Consider the following 7,845-nt stretch of genomic DNA (forward strand, 5'->3'; position numbering starts at 1 on the left):
ACACAGACTGTGGAAACTTCACACTGGACTTCAAGCATCTTCGATTGTGTGCCTCTCCTTCTTCCTCCAGACTCTGGGACCTTGGTTTCCAAATGAGATCCCAAATTTGCTCTCATCATTCTGATTCTCATTCTTTAGCCCAGGTAAGACGCTTCTGACGTTTATTGTTCAGGAGCGGCTTGACAAGAGGAATACAACATTTGAAGCCCATGTCCAGGACCCATCTTGGTGTGGTGGCTCTTGATGCAGTAACTCCAGCCTCAGTCCACTCCTTGTGAAGCCCCCCCACACATTTGAATGGCCTTTTCCTGACAATCCTCTCCAGGTTACGGTCATCGCTGCTGCTTGTGCATCTATTTCTTCCACACTTTTTCCTTCCATTTAATTTTCTATTAATGTGCCTTGATACGGCACTTTGAGAACATCCCAATTCCTTTGCAGTTACCTTTTGAGGCTTTCCCTCCTTGTGGAGGGTGTCAATGATGGTTTTCTGCACAACTGTCAGGTCAGCAGTCTTCCCCATGATTGGGAATTCTAGTGAACCAGACTGAGAGACCAATTAAAGGCTCAGGAACCCTTTGCAGGTCTTTTGGATTAATTAGCTGATTAGAGTGTGATACTTTGAGCCTACAATACTGAACCTTTGCACCATATGCAAATTTTCTGAGATTTTGAATTTGGGGTTTTCATAAGCTGTACGCCATAATCATCTAAATGATATCAAAGAAAGGCTTAAAATATCTCACTTTGCATGTAATGAGTCTATATAATACATTAGTTTCACCTTTTAAGTTGAATTACTGAAATGAATGAACTTTTGCGCCATATGTAAGTTTTTTGAGTTTCACCTGTATATTACTTGTGTTTTTGAAAAATAACTTTTGTATTCTTTAATCAAATGTTTTGAATCCTTAAGTCAATATATTTGAATCCTAAAATCAAACAATATGTTTTTAGTTAAAAAATATATTTTTTTTTATTTTAGCTTTATTTTACCAAGAAACCACTCATTGAGATTAACAATCTATTTTTCAAGAGTGTCCTGGCCGAGACAGCAGCAGTACAACCACACATACAGTACACACAGACACAACATATTGAAAAACATTCAAAACAAAAAACAACTGAATCAGCACATTTTTCAAAGTCAATCACAATCCTAAAAATCAGGCAAAACATTTACAGCCAGATGTTCCTGCCTCCAAGTCAAGTCTTAAAAGTGACCACTGAGGCCAGCTCATTAAGTTATATAGATTTCTGTTAACTGTTCCAGGTAGAGGGAGCAGCAAACTTCAACGCCTTATTCCCCAGATTAGTTCTTACCTTTGGAGCAGACAGATCCTGGGAAACAAAGATTGTAAGTCCTGATACTATTTCCACTGATATAGGTCAGAATATAGGATGGAAGGATGTATTTAAAAGTGTTAAGTCTCTGTGTTGACAGAGAAGACCATCCTTCATGTTCACAAAGTTCACAAGGGTGAGTGAGGGCGTAACAACCAATGATGAACCTCAGAGCTCCATGGTGTACAGTGTCCACTGGATGTAAACTTTGAGACAAAGCATGCATGTATAAAACATCACCATAGTTAGGTGTAGGCATAAAACCGATTCAAACCATATTAGATTTGCCAAGTACAGAATATGCAATTCAATCTTCATATCCTGGGAAGTGAGGATTAAAGCCAGCTTTGGTGGTTTGGATTTCAAATATTAATAAAAATAGCATGACTTTAGTTTTGTTAGCATTTAAACAACTTTTAAATCATAAAGAATCTGTTATACTGTGTGAAAACAAGGGAGAGGGCCTGGTCTGGGGTGGGTGCGGAGCAAAACAGTACTGCGCTATCAGCATAAAAATTAAATTTGACATTAGACGTTATGATGAATGGTGTTAATATATAGAGAATAGCAGTGGCCCTAAGACTGACCCTTGAGGCAAGCCTTTTGTTTTTCAGAGAGCTTCAATGTAATGTTTTTTTGTTTAATGTATGAAGGCTACCCAGGACTCTGTGGAAAGCAGGGTGGATACTGAGTGGATTGTCCTGGTAAATAAATAGGTATTTTTAAAATGGAAAGGTAATTTGCAACACACATTATTTTAAAACGTTGGGAGGATGTTAAGTCATTCCAAGTCACAAGGCTAAAGTTCAAGTGAAGTCACAAGTCAATGGTCAAGTCATGTGACTCAAGGTGCCACTGTGGATCACACCCCAAACCAGCACCGTCAGACTCCGCCTACCAAGAACCTGGGTCTGTCCCAGGTTTTTTTCCTAAAAGGGAGTTTTTCTTCGCCACTGTTGCTCTAATTACTTGCTCTTGGGGGAATTACTGGAATTGTTGGGTCCTTGTAAATCATAGAGTGTGGTCTAGACCTACTCTATCTGTAAAGTGTTTAGAGATAACTCTTATGATTTGATACTATTAATAAAATTGAATTTAATTGAAGCCCATACATGCTCACCAGAAAATAGGATGGGTCTTCTGCTATGTTCTGCAGATGTTTATCTTCTTCTTTATTCTAAAAGGAATGGTCTCTATTTGCAGCCCTGTCCTCAATTGACTTAAGCCAAAATAGCACTCAAGTTTGTTTTGGGGTATAGAGCCGGAAACAGCGCCTCTTCCTTTCTTTGAGGATAGCCGCGTGTCCTCGTCTCTTCATGTATTAGTTTTCCTTTTTCATTTATTTGGATATTGAGATAGTGTTTGGAAATCAACTACAACAAACTACTTATGAATGCTCAACTTAATTTATTGACATGCTTGCTTGTAAACGAAACTCACTTCCTGTATGCACATACCTTACTTCCGTTTGCATTATGGATGGGTGGGTGTGTGTGTGCTGTGTGTGTGTGTGTGTGTGGTGTGTGGTGTGTGTGTGTGTGTGGGTGTGTGTGTGTGTGTGTGTGTGGTGTGTGTGTTTGGTTGGTGATGGCTGTGTGTGTGTGTGTGTGTGTGTGTGTGTGTGTGTGTGTATAAATGTATATAAATGTCAATTGTTCCTCTCACGTGAATCATACATCAGGGACCGTTCGGCCTTTATGGAATGGACCACCGGAGGAAAATGGGGGAGGGTCATGTCTTTCTATTCTTTATTGTGGGGAGGGTCACCCAACTTTTGTATTCATGAAAACAACTAAATTTCAAAGTGGCTTGTTTGGTTCATACTTTTCCATGTAGATATCAGTCTCGGCCCCCCCATTGCTAGCAGATGGGTCTGCCTCAAATTAAATCAGACTACTTTTTTTTTAAAGGCCATGCGCCATGAGCACCCACCGAGGAAAACATAAATCAGTGCCTATGATAGAGGAAAACTGACAGATCTACATGTTACAATGTATTAACGAGACTATCAAAGGGAGACGGATATCTTTCTGCCCTGTCAGATGCTCTCCCTCTCGTCCTTCTGCTCTGTGGCTAGAAAAACCACAGGTTCCAGTTAATGTTACAATGGATATGTGTGGATCGGGGAAATAAATGCCTCTCGTCCGCGAGTCTTCAGAGAGAGCTCCAGCCAGCTCACAGCGGGGTCTGTGAAGGCCCTACATAGTGAATTTCTCACATAAAAAAAGTCTCAGAAGTGAATTTAGTAATGAAATAACAGACAAACAAATGTACCTCAATGTAATCCTTTCAGGAAACCTAACTTTTAATCAGTGCTCTCCTAAATCAACTCAGCTGTTATCCTAATAAATGTACTTTTTTGCTGTTCATAACTGTCGCATATCTGCAACTAGTCTCTCCTGATGTAAATATAACTCAGCACAAATTCTTTCAGGAAGACCTATTTTCATCAGTGCTTTCTTCCTAAATGGAATCAGCTGGTTAATGCATTCACCTTCCTGCTTAACCAATCAGAATTGTACACAAATTGCAAGGGCCAATCACAGAGTCACAACCCTGCTTCAAATAATTTGTTTCTCCCTTTGCTATCAGCTGTCGTTGCAGGCAAAGACTGAAAACCTCCACCCCCCCCCTTCCTCCTCCAGTCATCTACTCCAGCTGACCGGTCCGGAGCCTCCTTCGGTCTGGTCTTTGGGCTCCTTCATCACCACCAACGGTGTCTAGATTCCATCGGGGGGGTCTGATGGTTCATATTCTCCCCTATATAGATATACGAAATATACAAAATATTCATTTAACAATGGATTCTAATCGCCAAAGACATGTCTCTCCTGATTGAATGTATAAAGTTTCCAGTTGTAGTTCCAATGAGACAACCTGTTGGGGGACGGAAGTGAGAACAGAGCTCTAGTGTCAACATTTTTTTTTTTAATGTGAATACTAGTTTACTAGTTTTATTTCATGTGAATACTAGTTTACTAGAGGAGTAACTTAGTAATTGAAGTAATGCAGTAATGCAGGAAGTGTGCATTTACTTTTCATGCTTATTGTGTTTCCATAACAATGTTAGTGAGTAAAGCTACTGCAATGGCGGAGGAGTGTTAAGTCATGCATGTCATGGTCTAAAAAAAACAATGGTTATCTGAACATCTTTGGCAAGCACAAACCACAACAGAAGGCAATGTAAATCACTGGGAAGGGTCATGCCTTTTTCCCAATCATTTAGGAGGGGCATAGAAAAATGTATTTCTGGTGAAGGGAGGGTTAAATCTATTTGGAAAAAAAAACAGTCCCTTAGAAACGTGCAATGACAAATTTTACTTACTATACTTTACTTTACTTATTATCTACTAACTATGCTGACGACACTCAGTTATACGTACCTCTCTAATCGAGTGACTTTGCCCCCATAGACTCCTCGGGTGTTTGCATTGCCCAAATCAGTGACTGGATGTGCCAAGATTTTCCTGCCGCTAAAAAACTTTCTCCTGAACCATTTTACCTCAACATTACTGACAGAAAGACCCCAAGGCACTTCATATGCAACTCCACTGTCTAGCCTACAAGTGGACAAAGGTGGATGGATGTATAGCAGTCCCTCCAGGAGACTTTTTTTGAGATTGCAGCCCAGAATGCCTGATGTTGCGGGAGCTTTTGTAAAACATTGCAATAGAAATTGCAATGTTTTTTGGATGTTTGTTTTGCAGAAACAGAGAAAGTTGCAAAAAGAAAAAATGGTAATTCTTTTGGTATAGTTCTTTAAAAATAAAAAGGAAACTTGTTTTGGGGAGAATAAACTTACTCTAGGCTGAGTTTTTTTTTTTTTTTTTCAGGATGCTGCAAATGTTGGTATAATATGAAAACGGATGGTAGATTTAAAACAAAACATAATACTTTATTGAATAAATCAAATCTGAACATGTCTGTCAGTGGCTTGTTGATCTTTACGCTAGCTATGTTTCCATCCACACGTTTTTATCCAAATTAAGTGATATTGAATGAAAAATGCCTTATGGAAACAGTAAAATTTGATGGAATTTCATGAATATTGACTCAAAGGAAATACTTTCATCTTACGTCTCATCGGATTTTATCTTGATCGATACACGGCTTATACGATAAACGCTGATTGAAAAGTTATCTGCCGAATATATAATGAATTGCGATTAAGTTTTTATGGTCATTTTATGGTTGCAACCCGCCACCAAACAAAGAAGAAGACGTTTTAGTTCATTTCCGCCCAGTATTTCCACTCTGTCTGCACACATGGCCGGTGTCAACAAAGACAGATGGAAGTGGACGGACAAGGAGACGAGATTTTTTAAATTTAATTTTTCAGGAATTCACAAAGTAAATGGCCGATAAAGGTTATGACAAGCTGAGGGACAATAAAGCCATGTTGAATCAGTGTTGAAAGCGTTGTTGTTTTCTTATTATAGCTTGATATGTTGCTATCAGCTGGCATATGAGCAGTTTTACATCTTGTGCGATATTATATCATCATGATAAGATCATGTGTTGGTAGACGGCGCAATCCATTTGGTCTAGAAAAACTTTGTTCCCAAATGTTTGCTTAAATGTTGTATGATTCAGTGTGAAAACGAATGGAAACACCTTAAAATGTCTCAAATCATTTCAACATTTCAATTTGATGCAAAACATCATGTTACGTCATTACTCACAGGTTTTTATTCGCTTTAAAACCGTTGGATGGAAACACACTTTCACCAGCTTTATTCACATGAGTTTTGTTTTACCAAACTTCAGATAATTTGATTGACAAGTGGTAGCTATTATTAGTTAGTTTCCTATCCTCAGTTGGGACACACATTCAAACTGTTTGATAAAGTACTTATTTGATTTTGACTTATCATTGCACTTACAATAAAGAACGTAATCTCCATTTTTTCCTGCATCAGCCGTGTGTGTGTGTGTGTGTGTGTGTGTGTGTGTGTGTGTGTGTGTGTGTGTGTGGTGTGTGTTGTGTGGGTCAGTCACTGGGGGAACTCAGCAGCCCCGCCCGCTGCAGAGAGCCAACAGGATTGAAACAGCGGCCGCTTTCAGCAACATCATAATAATAATAATAATAATAAGTTGTATTTATAATGCCCTTTACATTTCAAAAAGAAATCTCAAAGTGCTACAATTAATGAGGAGTTTAAAAACAGTTTCCAGAGTAAAATACAATTTACAAGCAATAATAAAACACCATAAAACTAAAATTAAAACAACAACTGTTTAAAAGGCCTTTTGAAATAGTAGTGTCTTTAGGCCCTTCTTAAAAGTCTCCACAAATTGATTGAGTCATAAATGCGCCTTGTGGAAGAAGCCTACATACAAACCCTGTTGCGGTGATGGCTCAACCAACTCAGAGTGAAAAATCATTACTGTGTACAATAATGTTAAAATATATCCAGTTGGCAGGACGGTCAGACATGTCTTGCACGGTATTTCGCTGAACATTTTGTTGTTAAATGTGAGATGTTCGAGTCCCATACGTATCCTTAAACAAGGAAATGAATATGGCCACGTACGTGTGATGTCTCACTCCAGCTTGGTCATTGGCTCTCAGAGTCACATATTGATACAGAGTCTGGCACGGGGGACTGCTGGGATTGGTTTAAGTTGCGGGAAACTCCGATTATTGGTCAAATTGGCTAAAGAAGTTGCTGTGATTGGTCAAAATTGCAAGTCACACCAAAAGTCACAGAGATTGGTTGAATTTGCGTAAATTGGCGCAATCACAACATCGCCAAATCCTGGAGGTGGTATAGCCTACTACTGACTTACTGTGTAGGCCTACTCCTGCTTCAGAGCAATCATTGTAGACTAATACTACATTTACCTGACAGAGAACGTTGCAGAATCACACGTACTCACAAAATATCACAATTAAAATGTGCAGTAATAGGGCGCCGGGTTGTCCAGTTGGTAGAGCGGGCGCTCATTTAGAGGTTTACCCCTCGACCCGGGTTCGACTCCAATCTGCGGCCCTTTGCTGCACGTCATTCCCCCCTCTTTCTCCCCTTTTATGTCTTCAGCTGTCCTATGAAAAAAAAGGCCTAAAATGCCCACAAAAAACAATATAATGTGGAGTAATCACACTTGCCTCATGGACTGATGGCTGAGTGCCATGCACCACCCACTCCGGGTGGTTATGAGAGCAATCAGCAAATATTTGCATTAATCAACCACCAGAACCGGACCGAGTAGAGAGACAGACTCACAAAGAAGTATTCAGTCGGCTCTGGAATGTGAGTTGCTTGAGAGAGAGCATCTTAAAACTTTTTTTCAACAATATCGCATGTTGGTATCCCCGCAGTCAGCATTAAATGACGGCAGTGCTGTCTCATCTCATCATGTACAGTGGCTTGAGAAAGTTTACACACCCATGCTAAAGTAGATTAAAAAAACAGAAATAAAAAATCATCTTTTGGAAACTGATCGTAATGCCTTAATTCTAAACATTTAGAAAAATCCAACCTTTTAAGGACACCAGTT

The sequence above is a fragment of the Etheostoma spectabile genome, chromosome 14 (assembly GCF_008692095.1).
Source record: "Etheostoma spectabile isolate EspeVRDwgs_2016 chromosome 14, UIUC_Espe_1.0, whole genome shotgun sequence".
Taxonomy (NCBI): Eukaryota; Metazoa; Chordata; class Actinopteri; order Perciformes; family Percidae; genus Etheostoma; species Etheostoma spectabile.